Raw genomic sequence first — 22394 nt, 5'->3', positions numbered from 1 at the left:
AGGGTGCAACACAAAGGAACCTCGGCTTTTTATTTTTAGGAGAACTGGTGGTTTGCTTGCAGAAGAAACAAGCCAGGGTAACTCTGCTGTTGGGAACAGGAACAGGCTGACTTTTGCGAAGGAAATCACTCCTGGATGTAGTTGTGGAAGCAGCTCTGAGCGGTGGACAGACTACAACGGCTAGTGGCGGACTGGCAAACAAATGTGCCCGAATGAGTTGGATTGTGTGTGCATCCCTTCTCCAAGATTGGACTGTGGTGCACCCCCTCTCTCTCCGCCACATGATACCCTCTGGAATGGGTATCAATGCTAAATCACATGCGTGGAAGGGCAACCTCTGGCGGGCCGGCGTTAAGAAGAACCCGTAAGTTTCATACCAACATACAATATGTGCAATTGGGTTATGCATTACATATTAAATCCCATTTCTTGCATATACTGCAGTGGCAACCTCTGGCGCGGCGTAAAACCCCGTAAGTTCAATGCCTTTTAAATATGCAAAATATGGGTTTATGCAATGCATAATGGATCAAATACTTGCATATACTACCGTGGCAACCTCCTGGCGCGGCGTAAAACCCGTAGTTTGAATGCTCCTATATATGCAACATGTTTGATCCCAGTGTGGCAAGGGCACTAAGACATCAAAGGATACCATCAGGAGTCGCTGTATTTCGACGTCGTCCGCTCTGGAGATTGGAAGCTTCCTGTCTACAGCAAAGGAGTAATGGATTGCAAAAGGAACCCAGGAATTTCCCAACAGTGAGCAGAGAAATGGCTTGATTTTGGACTCTGTAAAGGAACCACCTTGTTTTCTATCAAAAACAGAGGAATGACCTGGAGGCGTTACCAGATGCAGGGTCATCAAACTGAGGATTTCATCTATCTTGGCTAGCTAAGAAAGCTGAGAGAAGGGAAGGGCCCACCCCTGGCAAATGTAAAAACCCCTTTCAATGACGCTCTCTTAGTAATGATGCCCCAGGGGTGAGATCACTTAAGATCGATAAAGGCCTAATATATATATATTTATATATATATATATATATATATATATCTATATATATATATCTGAGATATATATATATATATATATATCTATATAGATCTATATATATTCTATTATAGTATATACCGTATACTATATGTATATATATATATTTATATATATATATATGTATATATATATAATATCCTATATATATATAAAATATCTATATTATATCTATATTATCTATATATAGATCTCTATATATATCTATATATACTTATGTATATATATATATATATATATTATATATATATGTATATATATATATATATTTATATCAGATATATATATATATATAGATATATAGATATATAGATATATAATATATTATAGATACATATATATATATATATATATATATATATATATATATATATATATATATATATCATATATCTATATTATATATATATATCTTATATATCTATATATTTTATATTAGGATATATATATATATATAATATATATTATATGTAATAGCGTGGCACAGTTGGTTCGTTATTCCAAAAAGACAATAACTTAATAATACTTAAGAAAAAGGCACGAAAACGGATAATAAAAGGAAGAAAAGGGGAAAAGGGAATACGATAATGATTTTCTTTCTTAGCGAAGGGATTTTGTTACTCCAAACATTAGAGGCTTTTAGCCATTAGACATCTGGTTTCATCTCCCCAAAAAGCCTCTGTCCGTACCAGCGATAGTGACCAACAAGAGATTATGGTCGATGAGGGATATTGCCAGGCATATTCGAGAAATTGGAAACTACTCTCATTAGCGCCTATGACTAATTGCCGTTCCCTTCGTGAACAGGTCAGAGAGAGCCATCTGCATACGTTAAAAAAGGAATTCTATGACCCGTTGTTCAAAGGAGGGGAGAGTGCCGAACTTCTTGAAAAGCTCCCCCCTCCCAAAGGTAGGCCTCTTCTAGTATCGACGAATCAAAAGCCATGAGTGTTGGTCATAAGACAGCCCAAAAGGGGGTATCAACGAATGACCTATGAGGTTACCAAGGGATACGCCCCTAAGAAGCCAGACATGAAGAAGGAGGCGTATACAAATTTCAAAGCCTACGAATCATTGTAAAAGACATGACAGGAAGGCGGTCTTGTATAATTTTCCCCCCCTGTCTGTGGCCACTAAGACACAAAAAGTCTTTCAGAAAATGCCCACACCCAGTCAAAATCCCAAAATTCAAAGGCGGGCTAAGGAGATTTCAACCCAACAAAAAGGGCAGACAGAGAAAAGGGAGCAGAGAAAAAAAAGGGGAAAACAGCGGAAGTCGAGAGAAGATAACGAAACAAAGAGGGGAACAAAAAGGGAGAACCAGTGGGCAAAAAGCACAAACAGCAGAGAAAAAAAGGGGAAGAGAAGTCGAGAGAAGTAACGACAAAGAAGGGGAACGAGGAGAACCAGTGGCAGAACGAGGCAGAGAAGAGAGAGAAAGACAGAAGAATCCCCAGAAGAACAAGTGCAAAAGTGTGGTGTGCGAATCAATCAAAGACAGTAAAGGTGACAATCAATACTCAGTAAAATTCCCTCGTGCCTATAGACTCGTAATTGCAACAAGTGCCAATTAAGTTTTATCAGTCCAAGAGCCCAGTAACTCAGAAGGTGGAAAAACCCTTGTAAGAATCCCTAACGAAGAATAAAAACGTAATTTGTATGGATATATCAATTTAATTTCTTCATCCAAAATTAGAACCCAGTTGTTACGAATTCCAGATTAAGAACATTGAGCAAGAGAAGAATATATATAAGCCTAATTCCCCAAAGTACAGCCTCCACGGCACACGTTACCTTAGATCTGTGCAAAGAAAGTAAGTACCGTCACACATATATATAATATATAATATATATATATATATATATATATATATATATCTATATATCATATAGTATACATATATATATATATATATATATATATATATATATATATATATATATATATATATATATATATATAGATATATATAGATATATAATATATATATATATATATATATATATATATATATATATATATATATATATATATATATAATATATATATATATATAGACGATATATATATATCTATATATATATATATATATATATATATATATATATATATATATATATATATATATATATATATATATATATATATATATATATATATAGATATATATATATATCTATATATATATATATATATATATATATATATATATATATATATATATATATATATATATATACATATATATATATATATATATATATATATATATATATATATATATATATATATATATATATATAGATATAATATATATATATATATATAGATATAATATATATAATATATATATATATATATATATATATATATCTATCTATATCTATCTATATATATAGATATATATATATCTATCTTATAATATATAATATATATATATATATATATATATATATATATATATATAATATATATATATATATATATATATATATATACAACAAGGAGCTGAAAGAGACGTCATGTACTAGTGATTGCATTTATACACATGCTGACGTTTCGAGGACACAGGCCTCATTTCAAAGCTGAAAAACTGCATTATAATATATAAAAATATTACAAAGACTTAAGAATTAAGAAATTCACAAATTAAAAATATTAAAACTTTAAACAAAAAATTAAAAAATTAAAAAAGCTAATATTCAACAGACAGAATGAAGGAAACAGACCGCTACCTTTCAGGAGGGGAACGAAGGACCTAATAACATAAAAAACAGAGACACGGGCACACTCAAGACAGGTACAGTGTTGTGGAGGTAGTATCCAAATAAAAATGTAATTAGCTTTATGCATGGTTCGCATTCAACTTCTACACAAAATATGGAGCCTTTGTATAACGTGGGGATGGCGTTCAAAGTGCAAGAAAAATAAATTGTTAATTATAGATATATACATTTTTGTGCATGCCATTCTATACGATATGTTTCTGTTAATGAATGGTCCAACATTCTACGTACTATGACAACTCGGTGCATGAAAGACACACACTTGAGAGCCTCTGTAGGTTGTTGGGTTAGGCTTGCATAACTTCACTTAACCTAACTAACCTAACCTAACCTTTAACTTACTTTACCTACCTAACCTAACCTACCCTACGCTACCAATAAAGAAAGGTATATGTCAGTCACACATTATCCCAAAATATTAAATTCCTTCCATAGCAGAGAAGAAGTTCAGTTTTTGTTTAATATAATTTTTAAGACAACACTTCTTGCATCTAGTCTAAAGCTTTTCATGAAGAAATTAAAGCTACTAAAGTCGACTAATAATCTGAATAGCTTTTTACATTCTTCTGGAGCATTGTCTGGAGCTGTCAAGGGGTAAAATACCTGGTACCTTGTCAACCAACATCAGTTGATAGACACCCAGTGGCATGCTAAGAGGAGCTGCCCAAATTGGGAAGGGCAGAAAAAGAAAAGTCTGACTTGCTCTTAAAAGTAGCTAAATGTAAGGAAAAACTTGGCATTCAATGTTTTGCTGAACCAGCAAAATGCCAAAAGCCATAACCTTAGTGAAATGTTAGCCTTGTGTCCTATCTTTGCTAAATGTATCTTCACAGCTCAAATTTCTGAACTATGTTACCCATCTTGTAACTGCTTTGTACTTTCTTTAGTTCTATATTTATGTTCTTTTTGAACATGAGAACACTCCATAACACTGCTGCATACTCCAGAGTTGTCTTCTGAAAGATATTCTTTTCACCACTTTCTTCATCCACTGTGAAAACTACCTTTATATTTGCTAGAATTGCGTATGCACTTCTCACTTAATATTTCTGTGATCTTCAGATTGTAGTTTATTTATTAGGACTCGTGTATGTATTACCTACTAGCATCCATGCCATGTGTAGGAAGCTGCTTATATATTATCTACAGACATTTTATATAAAGCATTCTGTGATGCTTCCGTATTCCTGGTATGGGATGGCTTGATATATATTAGATGGATACTGTTTATTATCACCACTTCTTCATCCACTGTGAAAACTACCTTTATTTGCTAGAACTGCACATGCACTTCTCACTTATTATTGCTGTGATCTTCATTATAGTTTTTTTTTATCTATTAAGGACTCGTGTAAGTGTCACCTACTAGCATCCATGTGCGTAGGAAGATGCTTATGTAATTATCTAAAGACATTTATTATAATAATGTTGAAAATGGGTTTTATTTTTCATACAATATATTTTTTGTTTAGTATTCTCGCAGTATTTTTTTTTTTTTTTTTTTTTTTTTTTTTTTTTTTTTTTTTTTTTTTTTTCTTTAACCCTCCCTTTTGTCCTTTTTACTATAAAGTCTGCAGCAAGTAAGACTATGATCTCGCAGCTTCATATTATCATTAGTATTATTTAGCAATAGAGACTGATGTAAAATATTTTCACAGTATAGACATTTATTTTTTTAAACCCCCTTCATGTCCATGCTTGACGAACATAAAAGTTCATTTATACACACTGTACTGCAGTGTAGATGATGGAAAGTGATGAGCAGGTTGTAACAATAGGAAAAACATGTATGGACTAGAAAAAACAGCAGACTGCGTGAAGTTCCAAGTTGTGCAATGTTGCCCCCACCCTTTAGATGTGAATATATCGGAGAGCAAAATGAAGGAACACAAACTAAGTACTGAAATAAGGTCAAAGCATCATGAAGTGAAGAGAATTTTTCTGAAGCATACTATCTGAAAAAGGAAGGTTGAGCCCCAGCAAAAAGTAAAATTTTGATATATACAACGAAAATAATACTACATAAGTGTATGCAAGGGTAAAAATTGAGAAAAATCATAAAAATTCCTTTTCATATATGACTAATAATTTCACCAACATTCCTTTGCCCAATTCACCAATGCCTCACACATTTTCCACATTGGCACTGCCTTTAGTGCACTTGATAGGCATTATGTCTCAAAACATGGAATGATACAAAGAGATCGTTTTCAAAACATTGATCATAAAAAAATAGGATTGCTTTCTCTTACATGAACCATTATCTTTTCTTTAAGCAAGATATAGCATACAATACAATGGGGCTTCTTGTTTTTTGTTGTCATACTGTGCTGGGAAAATGCTTTTCTTGTTAACTACATTTCATAGGATTTGAATATCTACCCCTTTGAGGTTTGCTCCCTTTACAGCCTAACCCAGTGTCAATCATTTTCCCCTGATTCTTTTATCAAGCTTATTAGTGGGATTATGAATATTGTAACATATGTTTGAGTCTACAAATGCAGCACTATAGGTGCCAAATGGGTTGGTACCATCTTTTCCTCTTTCTTTTGTAAGGATGTGTTGAGCAAAGTTGAAACTTATCATCTAAACCGCCTCCCCGCCAACCGTTACAGTATTATATTCTGCATGAACAGAGGGCTGGTCAATTTTTCCCCGTTCCCCGTTGTTTGACTGAATTTTCACCTTATATGTCCTCATAAGAGAAAGACAAACAAACTTTCAAAGGTTAGCTACACCAAGAGTTAAAGAGAAAAAAATCAAAAGAGCAAGGTCAGCTGACGGATAAAAAACCAAACAATATAAAGTATTTTTGTCCATTAGTGAATTCAACATTGTGGTTTTTTATGCTAAATGTGATGTTAATTCTATGAAAAACGAAAAATTTAGTTTTACAAAATCCTTCTCGCATATAGTAGTAAAAGAAAAATAGAAATTAGGCCACACGTCAGCTAACGAATGTAAACAAGACTTCGGGTTTAGGAAACGAAGCTCCTTTCTATTAAATGTGCTAGTCATTTGACTATTTCTCATATTCATCAAGTAAAATATGTATAATAATATCTGGAAAACACCATTAACTGTCACATTTTGAGCTTCAATTACGATGAAATGTGTATATATTCGTGTAATTGTCATACATCCGTTCACATCGTAAACACTTTAGCTAAAGAACTTTGGCTAGCAGCATATTACAATAAAATTTATGAATAATATTGATTTATATAGCAAATTATGCATATTGCTATCGTAAAATATGGATATAAGTCACAATTTCATGTTTAGACAACATAAAAATAATAAAAAAACATAACAAAATAAGCTAATGACGGAGAAGAACGAAGAGGGCAGTATGGCGGAACGAAATGCGTCGTCTGCTAGGTAAGTGAGATATCTCCGCCCACAGTGCTCTAGGGGAGGGGCCTGGAGGAACCTGGCCGAAGCTCAGTGCAGTGCGGGAATATGCCGCCGGGCAACAGCTGCTGGAAGGTTTGACAGTTAGTTGACAACTGTCACCGGTCCAGGTAATATTGCCTCTCTTGTAAATTTGGTGCACCTCTCTACAGTAACCTTTTTCCTGCGAAATGGTAATTATTCGTCATGAAACTGTATTCAAATCTCGCCAGGTGCATTGGAAATTCGTTGGGTAGTAGACTAAAGCGATATTAAAAAAAAAAAAAAAAAACAAAAAAAAAAAAAAATGTTTCTCGAAGACAAGAAAATGTAGTAGAGAATATGGACTGCAACCGGCCAGATTGGATTCGCCTACGATAGGTATCTTATCTATGGTAAGTATTAGGATAAGTTGTGTGCAAAGGTAGTGAAACCGTGATTTTTAAAAGTGCCCTGCAAGATTATGCTTTTTATAGGAATTTCCACTTGTAAATGTAAGGTAGCCATGGCTGTGGGTCGTGGTTTCTCAGGTTAGGACATAGGCATGTATACCAGGGTAAAATACCGAATGGCCAGCCACTACCGTAGCGCGACCACCTTACCGAAAAAGTACTTTATTACTTTTAAGACTTCCTGTAAACCCAGGATAGACATTAGTCAAGAGCCAGTGTCCGTCGAAGCAACACATCGAGACCTCTACTTTTCTCTCAAAGTCGGGCTTTTCTCCCAAGTCACAAATTAATTCCATAATTTCTGATTTTCGGGAAGGTGGTCTCGCTATGGTTGAGGTGGCTGCCTGGTGGCCATTCGGTATTTTACCCTAATGATGTGATTTGTGTCACAAGGCCATTTTTAGATCCTGTGGGACGGAGGGCATGAAATAGCTCTCAAAGTGATTGTAAGATTAACTGGTGGAATTCTGTGCAGTCTTCATACATTTGGAACCTCAGAATTGAGTGCAATGTTAGTCACAACAAACGTAGCCTATGTTGTTTTGACCCTAAGGCTGAGTTCACCTTAAGATACAATGGACATAGTGATGTAAAACCTATACAATAGTTTTTGTTCATGAAACTTACCTGTCAGATATATATATAGCTGTATTCTCTGAAGTCCGACAGAATTTCTAAAAACTTACGACACACGTAGTGGGAGTAGGGTGGTTAGTACCCATTCCCGCCGCTGGGAGGCGGGTATCAGGAACCATTCCCATTTTCTATCAGATTTCTTCTGTCGCCGGTGTTGTAAACATCTAGTTTTACAGCACCTCCGCCTAACAGATTTTGGAAAACTTTCTTTGCTTGAGTATCCTCTTGACTTTTTGGTTGGTTTATTTGTTATTGGATCGATAGCTTGGCATACGTGACCTTTGGATTGTTTTTTATTTTTTATTTTGGCTTGGTTTTTTCCTTAAATATGTCAGGTTCTAGTTCGGCTAGTGCCAGAGTGTGTATGAAAGACGAATGCAAGGTGAGGTTACCAAAAGCTTTGGTGGATCCTCACACAGTGTAAGGTTGTAGGGGCAGGTGTGTAGGTATGATTTTCGCTGCACGGAGTGTGAAAGTTTGAATGATGCTCAATGGAAGACTTATGAATCCTATGTAAATAAATTAGAGCGTGATAGGATCAGGAGGACTTCCTCCAGGAGTAAATCGGGTAGTAGACAGGGTAATAATGTAACCCCTTCTAACCCTTCTTTAGATTTTGTGACTCCTAACCCCGTAGTGTTGCCTTCGGGCCCTCAAGTGTGTCTGCGGAGGGTAATGCCCTTTCGCTTATTTTAGATTCTTTGAAAACTCTGGAATCTAAGGTTCTAGCCCTTGAAAAACAGGGAAAGTGCTAAGTGTAGTGATAGTGCCCCCAGTGAAGTGGTAGGGGGCGTCAGATCGGCCCTATAGCGCTCTAGGCTGGGACCTCTGCCGGACTCCCAGGACTCAGGAGATGGGCATGTCGAAGGCCAAAGGAGGGTTACGGGGATCCCCCACCGATCTGACGTCCCTTCAGCAGTACCTGTTGACGCTTCCCAGGCTGCTAAGGAGCGTGCTCGAGCACGTGTCCTAAAGGATTGTTTTTCTCGTCTTCCGACGCGTCCTCCCCCCCGCGCAAGGGGTGGGGAATCTCGTTCGGATTCGCGACCGTTGAAGAGGACGTTTCAAGATCAGGACGCTTTCACGTCATGCTTTGTCGATGGCATTCTTCTCCGGAAAGCGTGTCCTTTCCGCCCAGAAGAAGGCTAAGTCGTCTTCCGATGAGGACGTCTTTGAGCGCCCCAGTCGCTCTAGAGCTAAGGCTGTTCCTGGGAGAAGGAAGAAGGCGTCCCTCGCCCCTCACCTCTCGCAGGCAATGGCTCTTCTCCTCGTATAGATCCTTCGCAGACAGAGGTAATCCTTGCTATGCAGCGACAACTGGATGCTTTACTTAAGACAGAAGGAAACGGTTTCTGGCCGTAAGAAGGATGATGAGACTTCCGATCAAGAGATCAAGACAGTCTTCTCCGCTGCTCGTCTTTCGTCCCCAGTTTCATGGTATTTCGTCATCTAGACTTCGTTCTCCCCAGCGTTTGTCTAGAGGTGGAAGTAACGTCAGGAGAAGAGAGAGGTTTTCTTCAGTCTGCCCTCTCTTCTCGACGTGAGGACGCTCGGCGTTCCGACATCGACGTTTCTGATGAAGATGCTTTAGTTTCTGACGGACGGAATTTGGAATGCACCGCTCCGCTTCGTCATGCTTGTGTTGACGTTCATCGGACGCTCGTCAAGTGTCAATTCCTGTATCTTCGCGGGACGATCGTAGAGACGCTTCGAGGGACGCTAGGAGGGACGCTCCGCTCATCGCTTCTTTGGAAGCTTCGTTGGACGCTCACTTGGACGCTGATTTTGGACGCTTCGTTGGACGCTCGGAGGGACGCTCGGTTTGACGCTCCGATGGACGCTAATAGACATCGTCGTAAGAGCGTCTTGGACGCGAGTACGGAAGTTCGCTCTCGATCGGACGTTATTCCCGAGTCTTTAGATGACGCTACACGTCTTCCTTTCTTACTTCGCGTTCTACCCAAGTTGTGATTGCTGTTCCTGTATCGGCTAACGATTCTGTTAAGGATACGTTACCCTCTTCTTCTCGTCATCGGTCTGATAGGAGACCTTGGAGTGAAAGGTCTTCTTCCTCTTTCTTCGGAGTTTAACTCGGGTGGGTAAGGAAGGGGAAGGGGAATTGAGCTGTTCTTCGGAGGAGGTTGATTAAGAACAACCCCTCGACGTCGTCTTCTTCAGCTATCAAGTTTTGGTTCGGCTGCTCCGTGATTCTTTTGGAGATACCTTCCTTTCCTGCTGCCCCTCCTCTCCTCCATCGCAGTTTTTCGTCGTCGAAAGCTAAGAAGACACCAGGGTTTGTTAAGATGAAAACGTCTTTGTCTCACAAGAGGGCTTTCCGGGAAAGTTAACACTTGGATGGAGACTAGGAAAGCTAAAGGAAGCACCACTTTCGCCGCTGCCTAGTCTAGGCTTAGCGGTAAGGCAGGGATGTGGTATGAAACCGGTGAGGAGTGTAGGTTTGAAGGTTCCGACGTCAGCACAGGGAGATTTCGCCAGCGTTGTAGATGCCTTCAAAGAAGAGCTCTGTTAGCCTCAGCGAAGGTGTCGTGGACTACGTCAGAGATGGATCATCTGTTGAAGGGTCTGGTTTAGATCCTTAGAAGTATTTAACTTCTTAGACTGGTGTCTCGGAGTACTAGACAACCAGTCGCGTAAGCCAGATTCGATCAGCTTGGGGGAGCTGTCCAGTGTTTTGTCATGCATGGACAAGGCCGTCAGGGATGGCTCAGAGGAATTAGCATCTCATTTTCAGCAGGCGTGTTGAAAGAAGAGATCGCTGTATTGTAATTTTGCGGCTAAGTCTGTCTCTCCCGCACAGAAGACAGAACTTTTGTATGCGCCGTTCTCGAGTCATCTCTTCCCCCAGGCTTTGGTGAAGATCTGGCAGTAACGTCTGCAGGAGAAAGCTACTCAAGACTTTTGACGCAGTCGTCGAGACGTCCTGCTGTCCCTTCCCACGTCTTCAGGAGTTCAGTCTTTTAAGAAGCAGAAGCCCTTTCGTGGAGGATCTTCAGCTAGATCGTATCCCGAGGAAGAGGTCTTCCTAGAGGTAGAGCCCCGGCTAAGTCCAGGGGCAAGAAGTGAGAATGCGTGCCTCAGTCACCGGTAGGAGCCAGGCTTCAGTTGTTTGGAGGAGCCTGGAGAGAAAGAGAGGCAGACACCTGGTCTCTCAACATCATAGAGAAGGGGTACAAGATTCCGTTCGTAAAGACCTCCCCCTCTGACTTCCACTCCCAGGGTTACTTGTCCCCCGTCGTATCCTCAAGAAAGCAAAGGATTCTTTTCGATCTGCCTCGAGCAGATGCTCGAGAAACGAGCAGTGGAACAGGTCCTTAGACCTGGCTACGCCAGGATTTTACAACAGATTGTTTCTTGTTCCGAAACACTCGGGAGGGTGGCGGCCAGTCTTGGACGTAAGTCGTCTGAACCTCTATATAGAAAAAAGCAAAAGTTCAAGATGGAGACACCTCAGTCAGTTCTAGGGGCCCGGCCTTAAGACCGGGGGAATTGGATGGTATCACTCGATCTTCAGGACGCATACTTTCACGTCCCGATACACCCCCCAGTCTATGAAGTACCTTCGGTTCGTCCTGAAAGGAAAGGTGTTTCAGTTCAGGGCTCTTTGTTTCGGTCTGAGTACGGCCCCATTCGTGTTCACCATCTTAATGAGAATGTGGCGAGGTGGCTCCATCTTTCCAACATCAGGATCTCGCTCTACCTGGACGACTGGCTCATACGAGTTCTTCGCAGACTTCCGGTGCCTGAAGACCTGAAAACGACTCTGTCTTTAGCTGCGTCCTGGGACTTCTGGTGAACTTCGAAAAGTCACATCTGACCCCACAACACGTCCATCGTGTATCTGGGGATTCAGATGGATTCAGTGGCTTTTCGGGCTTTTCCGTCCAGGAAACGTCAGCACAGGCATAGAGAAAGTGTCAGCCTTTCTAGGGAAAGATTCATGCTCGGTGAGGGAATGGATGAGTCTGCTGGGGACCATTTCCTCGCTGGAGAAGTTTGTTTCCCTGGGGAGGCTACATCTCCGACCTCTTCAGTTCTTTCTGTCGGACAATTGGACAGAGAAGGACAAACCTTCGATATGATCCTAACCATCTCAGAAGAGGTGAAGAGCCATCTAAGCTTGGGTGGCTCGATCCGTTAAAGCTCTCAGAGGGCATATCCCTCAAGCTTCGGAACCCCGACCTAGTGTTGTTCTCCGACGCGTCATCCACGGGGTGGGGAGAACAAAACTAGGGGGGGAGAAGGAAAGGTGTCAGGCACCTGGAGAGGGGAACAGGTAGCCTGGCACATCAACTTCAAGGGAGCTGGCAGCGGTTCAATTAGCGCTCCAGTTCTTTCAGGACTAAAAGTCTCCCGTCGAGTGGTTCAAGTCAACTCGGACAATACCACAGCCCTGGCATACTTGAAGAAGCAAGGAGGAACTCACTCTCGCTCCCTGTTCGCTCTAGCGAAGGAAATTCTGATTTGGGCGAAAGCAAGAGAGATCACGATCTTGACAAGGTTCATTGCCGGAGTCGAGAACGTCCGGGCGGATCTCCTCAGTCGACAAGGTCAGTTTGCTGCCGACAGAGTGGACCCTCAATCAAGACGTATGCCAGGAGCTGTGGAGTCTTTGGGGACGCCCCTTGGTGGACGTTTTTTGCAACCGCAAGGACGACGAGACTTCCTCTTTACTGCTCCCCAGTTCTCGATCCGGGGGCAGTAGCAGTAGACGCCCTGTTTTATGGGATTGGAGGGCGGGCCTAGACCCTCTACGCATTTTCCCCCCTTCAAGATTCTCGGGGAAGTCATGAGAAAGTTCACAGCCTTCGGAGGGGACGAGGTTGACGTTAATCGCCCCCTTTTGGCCTGCAGCGATCTGGTTCACAGAGGTGATGTCCTACCTGGTGGATTTTCCGAGATCTCTCCCGTTAAGTGAGAGATCTACTCAACAGCCCCACTTCGAGAGGTACCACAAAACCTCTCCGCTCTGAGTCTGACTGCGTTTCAGCCTATCCGCAAAGAAGTTTGGCCATAGGCGAGAGGTTTTTCGAAACCTGTGGCTAAAGCTATCGCCACCGCGAGAAGACCTTCGTCAATCGCGGTTTACCAGTCGAAGTGGGCAGCTTTTAGGAGCTGGTGTAGGAAGAAAGGAGTTTCCTCTACCACGACCTCTGTGAGCCAGATCGCCGACTTCCTTCTTTATCTCAGACGAGATTTAAAGCTCGCAGTGTCTACCATTAAAGGCTACAGAAGTGTCTTGTCTGTGTTTTTCGACATAGAGGTCTTGACCTTGCTAATAATAAAGACCTTCATGATCTACTTCCGAAATCTTTTGAGACCACCATGGTACCGATGGCTAAGTTGCCTTCGTGGAATCTGGACGTGGTTCTCAGTTTTTAACGTCAAGCCGCTTCGAACCTATTTACTCTGCCTCTTTGCGAGATTTGACGAAGAAGACTGTATTCCTAACTGCTCTGGCGACGGCGAAGAGGGTTAGCGAGATACAGGCGATTAGTAAACACGTCGGCTTCAAAGGGCATAATGCAATCTGCTCTTTGAGTATGCAATTCCTGGCTAAGAATGAGAACCCTTCCAACCTTTGGCCTAGGACGTTCGAAATAAAAGGTATGGCAGAAATCATTGGTCAAGAGCCAGAAAGAGTCCTGTCCTGTTAGGGCTCTTAAGAATATCTTCGTAGGACAAAGGAGTGTAGAGGTTCTGCGGAGAATTTATGGTGTTCGGTTAAGAGGCCTAATATGCCCATGTCTAAGAATGCACTGGCATTCTTTTTGAGGAACACCATTAAGGAGGCGCACGCTTATTGTCAAGATAGTGACTTTAAGCTTTTAAAAGTTAACGCTCATGAAGTAAGGGCTATTTCGACTTCTATAGCCTTTCAGAAAAATATGGCTCTCAAAGATATTTTAAGTGCCACTTTTTGGAGAAGTAACTCGGTGTTCGCCTCGCACTATTTACGGAGGTCAGAACGACATATGAGAACTGTTACTCTCTTGGACCATACGTCGCCGCAGACACTATCTTGGGGGGCAGGAGGTAGCACTCATCCTTTCCCATAGAAAAGGGTAGTGAGTTTTTAATGTTCGCAAATGTTATGGTTGTAGGGTCGGCCGCCGATGCGGTCTTCCCTTCTTTTAGCCTTTGGTATATGGGAGTATTTGTTTAGGCTAACTTAGGTGGTGGTTTTGCCTCGTTGTCCTCTTGAGTATGGTCATGGTCTAGTCACATTGTGGTCTCGTCCCCGTTGGCAGATCATCTAGAGCGCACCAACTAAACAGGTCTCTACCTTGTTGGTAACTCTAGTGAAGCAGATGCAGGCTTGGGTGACAGTAATCACGAAGTCAGCTATGCTAACAGTAAGGAACCAAGATGTCAATCATCTACTATATATGTTTCCTAAATCCTTTTCTGTCTCTCCACCGCCAAAGGTGGGATTCAGCTATATATATATCTGAACAGGTAAGTTTCATGAACAAACTGATATTGTTAAGATACAATAAAGTTTGTTCATACTTACCTGGCAGATATATATATTTTAAGTACCCACCCACCTCCCCTCAGGAGACAGTGGAGATAGAAATCTGATAGAAAATGGGAATGGTTCCTGATACCCGCCTCCCAGCGGCGGGAATGGGTACTAACCACCCTTACTCCCACTACGTGTGTCGTAAGTTTTTAGAAATTCTGTCGGACTTCAGAGAATACAGCTATATATATATCTGCCAGGTAAGTATGAACAAACTTTATTGTATCTTAACAATATCATTTTGAAATACCTACCTATGTTATCCATCACCCCCTACCTCCCCACTTATGTGGACAGAAGAAAAAACTGAATGGAAAACTATAGAAGCTCAAACCACTTGAAAGGGATTGGTGAAGACATACATAGTTCAAACTAAACGATCCTTGTCACTCTATCGTCTTCCTACATGATGTGGGAATACTGCTATTATATTAGAGAGGTAAATATTTTAAAAACAAATGTTATAAATATTTCTATAATTTTGTTTGTTGGGAATTACAGAATGCTTTTTTCTTTATAATGTGAACCATTTAGCCTGAGAATCAACCTGTTATGTGGAAGTGTCAATCGTATTTTGACAACGTACATTAGGATTAGTGTAGTATCACAAAAGGGGAAAGCTTTCAAGGTGAAATAATTATAAAGGTTATGAAAACCAAAGTCAGCAATTAGGGCGAGATACAATAAAATTTGGTCAACATAACAGTTTTATTACGAAAAATAAACATTTAAATACATTAACAGAACACCGAAACTAAAGTTCCTAGCAGAATTCCACAGTACACGCAGTTTCGTACTGCTTTTACCAATTTAATACAAATACTTGAAAATTCTCATGGCCTTTGTATGTCGCAGCACATAGGATCTTTGATGTCACGTGCTTATAAAGCACTAAGTCCACAACTGGACGAAAAATCTGCACAATACGAGACCCATTGACTCAATGTCACAAACAAATAACTTTCTTGCACTGGCAGCTTTCTTTTGCTGCATAAATAGAGTCCCTCATCGCAGGGATGGCACACATATACTTGGATAAAGTTAACTTACTGTTAAGACGGAATTCGACCTAGCATGGCGATTGCTGGGAGTCGGAGAATTGAGAGACACGAATTTTTACGGTACTTACACGGATCAGGTTCTGGGCTGGAATGACGCGTCACTTCGCTCTTCTTCAAAGGAAACTTACGTTTTCCAGCGTGAACTACAGAATCCTTGTAATTCAGGCGGGAATCATCGATTATTTCGACATTACGTATATTACTAAATCTATTTTATTCTTGAATGTGAAATATGACTGTTACGTTATTATTTAAGATCAATGAATTAACTTAAAGTTCTGGCTGAAGGCCGTAATCTGCAAATTCTTGAATGACTATGGAGTCCTTGGCTCCAAATCTATACATAGATAATTTATCTCTTACTAGTGATCAGCGAATTATATTTATTAACGAAAATTCATAACGTCATCTTCTTTTCTATAAGACGCGCTCCTTCCCCGCCATGCATTTAGGAATTGCGTCATAAACTGTCGTGTATTGGACAGCCTTCTGTTCAATGAATCGCCCGCAAGATCCCTCAGTCTTGCCCCAATTTAACGCAACACTTGTGAAGTTAAATGGCGGGGATTTCGAATGATCAGTTCGAAATTCACGACAATTATAATGCTTTAAATTGCACTATTATCAATAATTTGTTGACCCCACTCTGCAGTTTTCCAAACCAGTTTTTATACTGTCTGAACATTACGTCAAATCAGGACATCTTGGACCTCATTAGATCTTTTGACTCCACTAAAACCAAGACAGATGGTTTCCTGGAGTCTAGACTTAGTCCTTAAGTGGGTTTCAGGACCACAATCTGAACCTCTCCACTCAGTATCCATGAGAGACTTGACCAGAAAGACTGTTCCTCATGGCCCTTGCGACAGCAAGAAGGGTTAACGATCTCCACACTTTGGATAAAAGAGTGGGTTTTTCACAGGGAGTTGTGGTGTGCTCTCTTATGTTAGGGTGTCTAGCAACAAAATGAATTACCCTAGAAACCATGGCAGAGATCATACACAGTAAAAAATTTGTATCAGATATAGTAGGCACAGAAGCTGAAATATCTGTCTGTACCATCTCCACAGGACCGAGAAGATCAGGGCCGATGAGCAACTTATAGTGCTCAGTGAAGAACCCTTCCAGGCCTTTATCGAAGAACACTACCTCGTTCTTCCTAAGGGACCTTATTAGGGAGGCTCATTTACAGATAGGAGAGGATTCTTATCCTAACTTGAAAGTGAATGCTCTTGATGTAAGAGCAGTGGCAACATCTTTTGCATTTAAGCATAACTTGTTTCTGGTTTCTATCCTGCAAACAACTAAATCTGTGTGCATTACTTAAGACATTGGAACTGCCTTTGACAATTGTAAAGCTTTGGGACCCTTGTCAGTAGCAGGTACATTAGTGGGGGAGGAAGTATAGTGAACACAATCCACGTAAGTACAGATCCTAGAAACTGGTTTATTTTGGGAGTCTCTACTTGTTCTTTTAATTGAGGTGATGGAATTTTGTATTTTGGTGAACAGGCATTATGTTGAGCCCTGGGCAGGGGCTAGGTTTTTAATCCTTGTTAATTGGTTGCTTTGTCATATTGTTTGGGTTTTAATTGTGTCCTTGCATGTGTTACTTTGGAGTATAGAATGTTAGCTTTCAGTTGTTCTGTAATGGAGGACATTAAAACGACATTTAAAAGTACATATTAATTGATTATTAATAATATGGTCTGGTGTTCAGAAGAGTTGATCATATGGCATTATGGTTAAAGTGCTTTTAGTTTTGTGTGGTTTTGTGTACTGAGAATCTTGATGATATTCAGTTTTCAGGAAGTATTGCTTTTTTGTAACTGGGATTCCTCATGATTTCATGATTTTCAGGTCTGGGACTGAACAAGGTTCATGATAGTGGAGTATGAAATTCAGAAAGAAATATTTTGTAATATTGGTGTTTGGTATTTGAAAACTTTTTTATTAGTGATAGTTTGGTATCCAGACGTTAGTCAGCTGGTGACAGTGGATTTGCTAGTATACGGTGATTAGTTTGTGACAGTGGACTTCGATGTTCAGGAAATATGTTGGTGGAAATGGTTTTCAGATGATTCCTATAAAGGTTGTCTTTGTTTGTTTGTTTGCATGGTGTTTTAACGTTGCATGGAACCAGAGGTTATTCAGCAACGGGACCAACGGCTTCACGTGACTTCTGAACCACGTCGAGAGTGAATTTCTATCACCAGAAATACACATCTCTCACTCCTCAATGGAATGGCCGAGAATCGAACCCGCGACCACCGAGGTAAGAAGCAAACACCAAACCAACCACGCTGTGGCAGGATCACAAGCTTAAAAAAACAAGCGGGCAAATCCCCCCCCCCCAACATAAACCTAATCGCTCCCGCTACCCAACTCACCCTCAGTCAGACTTTCTTCTTTACACAACAAAATACACGCAGGACAATTGACCTATACCTACAAAAAAACAAAAACAACACAAAACACACGTACTTACCAACACTCCAGATACTCCGGGCTTTGCTGTGCTGTCTGCTGTCGAGGTCGCAGAGATACCAACCACGAGCCACAACAACACAACAACAACCAAGGAACACAACCACAACTCAACACAACAATCAAGGACCACCACAACAACCAAGGAGCACAACCACAACAACACAACGAAAAAGGAACAATCACAACCCAAGACCACTGCACAACCAATCTCCAACAACACAAAAAAGGCAACATACACACCCACTAACAACACCAACAACAACCCTCAACCACAACAACTCACATATAATAACAGGAACTCACATACAACTCAACAAAGACCTCACAGCACAACAACTCTTAAGCAACAATATCAACTAACAAAACAACAACTAAACAACAAACAAAACACAACTTAGCTGACTTTCAATTCCTCCAATAAACTGCAGTCTAAACTACTTAAAATCACCAGCTCTCACCAAAGACTGACTGAAAAACTCACTCAAAACACAGAACTCTAACAATCAGCAGCACCAGCAGACATCCCAGAACCTACCAACAACCAATTCAGTCATTAACTATCAATACAGCAATTACACCCTCTCTCTCTCTCACACACACACAGACGTTGTCAAATGTAACTCCATAACTCCTCCATAACGCCACTGAGGCGCTTTTTAAAGGTTGTCATTCAGTGTATGTTAGTTTGTACACAAAAATTAGTTTTAAAATTAAATCTGCAGGAAGAAAATGTTATTGGAATTGAAGAGTAACAAAGCAAGGTCCTGGTAAACTGAAAATATTCAGTTGTTTAAGTGCATGATGATATTGAGTTTTCCAGTTTCTGTTGATATGCATGGTAATTTGGGATTATCTTGTTGCACATTGATAGAATTCTGTATTTATCTTTTAAGTGCATGATTAAAATTTACAAGATATAACCATATTTGAGTGATGTATGGGAATCGGCAGACATTTTTATATGACGTGATACAGAAACCTGGGAATCGGCAGACATTTTTATGATGTGATTCAGAAAACATTTTTAAATTTTGATCAATGATCAAATTAGAGTCTTAAATAAGTTTTATATCAGGTTATGTTAGACAGCAATACTTGGTAGTGATTTCAATTAACTTTGATTTTACAATGAGGATTCATACATATGAGATCTAACATTTTTCAGAGAAAACGGGAGTACACCTGGGAAAGCTTAAAGCGAGTAAATATAGCTTTTCATCACCTCGACGCAAGCTGACTTTTTTGGTTTGGTTATAAAGCGAATAGCATACTGGTTTTATTCCATACCATTGAGGAACCCCCTCCTCCCTTAGGGCACTGCATTGGTGGCCCTAAGTAGGTAATTACATTTTTAACATTTGAGTTTAACATAGCACACCATTTAATTTTTAGATGGTGTACATAATAGAATAAATAATAAAATGCTGAGGGAGTAAATAATAGAATGCTTTTCTTTTGATAAATTTTTATTTCAATACACCTTGTCTAAAATAGTTTATTTCTTCACAGGCTCTTCAATTGTCAGTCCTGCTTCTCACCTTGAAGTCTGACAGATGTGCCACTTAACTAATTTGGTATGTTTGTTAGTGTTGTTTAGAGAATGCAAGATGGTGCCGTGAAATGTTGGGAACCCAGTGCAGTGTGTTGCTTGCTATCATCCGAGCCCCTTCTTGCTAGCTGACGATACCGAGTCATCATCCGGGATAGCTTCTTACGGACGACTTTTCTGATGTGTGAATATAGTCTTCATTGGTGCCGTAGAGAGAGTTGAGAAACCAGCCAATCCTGTTGGCCATGTGTTTCTTGGTATTGTTGGAGCCCCTTCTTGCTTGCAGACGATACTGCATCATCATGCGGGGGATACCAACTTTACAGACTGTTTCTCTGAAGTGTGGCGATCGTCTAAATAATGCTGGGAACCCAGTCAGTCCTGTTGGCAGTGTGTTCCTTGCTATCATCGGAGCCCTTTCTTCTTGGTAACCGACGATACTGCGTCATCATGCGGGGACACAAACCTTACAGACGGATTTTCTGATGTGTGGATATCGTCTTTGTTCGATTGGTGGTGGAATCGAGTGAAGGGCGATCTGTCATCCGCTTTCTTCATCGATGGATTTTTCTTGGTAGATTCTTCACTTTTCTTCACAAGTACATGTACTGGGGAGGCCTTCCAGTTGCTGTAGTAAACGAAGGAAGACCTTTACGCCATCAGTGAGGCCTTTGACTCTGGCTACTAGTCCGAATGCCGTGACAACTTGCAGCACTTCTCCGCCTTGATGTCTGCTGAAGTGATGTTTCCCCCCTACACCTGTTACCGTGATGTCATCACAGTGATGTCTTTGTAGTACTTCTCCGCTTGTGGTGTCCTCCCTACGCCTGTTGATGTGCCATGATGTCATTCCCAGTCTTGTCCATGATGTCATTGCAGTTTGTGGTCTACCCATCGGAGTTGCTCTTTGTAGAGATATGATTGATTGGCTGGACTGTTAAGTAGGTGGTGTCCCGGGGTTCCAAGCAAGAAGCACCGTAGGCCCAAGGGGCCTTCCCTTCTCCCCCCTCGTTCTCGGGTCGGATGTTAGAAGATTCTGGACTTTGGCTGTCTCTTCTGAGAGTGAGAGATGTGTTTCACCAACTCCCCAGCATAGACATGACTCTCCTCTTCAAGTACATGGACATGTACCAGTCCGTGTTGATCTTGACATTGACTGCCTACCTGTAGCAGCCCGTCTTATGTTTCCTCCTGGGTTGAAGAATGACTGGTGCGTTTCCGAATTCAGTGGTCTCTTGACATGCTTCCACCTCAACTATGCCCCTTGATGTCAGATGCCACAGATTCCTTGCATTTACAAGCTCTGAAAAATACAAATTGATTAAAAATGTATCATTTTAGAAACCATACTACATTTTTCTCCGCCTTAACTCCCCCCCCCCCCCCCCCCCCCCCCCCCCCCCCCCCCCCCCCCCCCCCCCCCCCCCCCCCCCCCCCATACAGTAATTAGCATTGATCGGTGACATTATGTACCCCTTCTAAAAAATATGCTTCATAAAACTATCAACTATCTTCACATCTAAATAAATAAGGCCTTATTGCATATATATCTAGTTTTTTCTTTCCCTAAAAGTTCAACTACTTAACCTTCAGGACAGTCAACAGATTTATTAAAAACCCAAGACGGTTCCAAAGGGAAAACAGCCTGCAGAATAGTTGTAGGTAATTAGAAAATAACACAGATTCACCGGAAATTCAGATGTCTGAACCAAACAGGAATGAAATTGCTCTGCAAACTTAAAGGATTGGATATTGGTAGATTCCACTAATGCACTAGACAAAACATTCCACATAATAGCTGAAGTAAAGACAAAACTGCACATTTGAGTATCAAAATGCTGGCAAACGGAGATAAAACAACATATTTTGAGCATTAAAATACTGGAAAACATGACACTGCTGCAGCAGCCCACCTAGTGTTGCAAGCAAAAGCAGCTAGGTTATGTAAAGAGCCAAGGATGCCTAGTCTTAGTACATTTTATGACTATTAACTTTCCCAACATTTTTGTCACAAGTCAACATTAAAGAGTAGGCCAAATAAACTTTACATAACTATCGAAGAGTTTGAGATAAGTAAGCATCAAGAGAACAGTATTCAAATAGAAGTTAAAACACTTCACTATAAATAGGAACAGAATATAAAGCTTAGGTCATTTGGCACTGAAAGGTTAACAGTAAAAATAATAGAGATGTAACAGGATGAAAACTTGAGCTGCACTATAAAATAACTGTTAGAAGGTGGACAGTAAGAGTGAAGAGGGTTATGTACACAGGGACAGTAAAAGAGTGGTTGCATTTGGGGGGCAAAAGGACCACTGTATAGACTCGTCATCGTCAGTGACACTAGGCCTATGGGGATTAGCTATAATAGCTTCACCCTGAAACAACAGTAAATTAAAGTGGTTGCATTTGGGGGCCAAAGGGCCACTGT

General features: G+C 40.4%; 2 long non-coding RNA genes across 2 annotated transcripts in view; one reads left to right on the top strand and one right to left on the bottom strand.

Moving 5' to 3' along the window:
* Positions 1-7524: 7524 nt before the first annotated feature.
* Positions 7525-20056, top strand: LOC135214962 (uncharacterized). The gene is made up of 3 exons (XR_010314531.1): positions 7525-7626; positions 19580-19753; positions 19924-20056. It is a non-coding gene; the product is annotated as an uncharacterized LOC135214962 (long non-coding RNA).
* A 1097-nt stretch (positions 20057-21153) lies between these two features.
* The window catches only part of LOC135214963 (uncharacterized), a 60367-nt gene continuing 59126 nt past the window's right edge, over positions 21154-22394 (bottom strand). The window contains exon 3 of the long non-coding RNA XR_010314532.1: positions 21154-21266. This is a non-coding gene — a long non-coding RNA (uncharacterized LOC135214963). The remainder of the gene's footprint in view (positions 21267-22394) is intronic.

This window comes from Macrobrachium nipponense, chromosome 46 (assembly GCF_015104395.2).
Source record: "Macrobrachium nipponense isolate FS-2020 chromosome 46, ASM1510439v2, whole genome shotgun sequence".
NCBI lineage: Eukaryota > Metazoa > Arthropoda > Malacostraca > Decapoda > Palaemonidae > Macrobrachium > Macrobrachium nipponense.
This window is presented reverse-complemented; position numbering and strand designations above follow the sequence as displayed.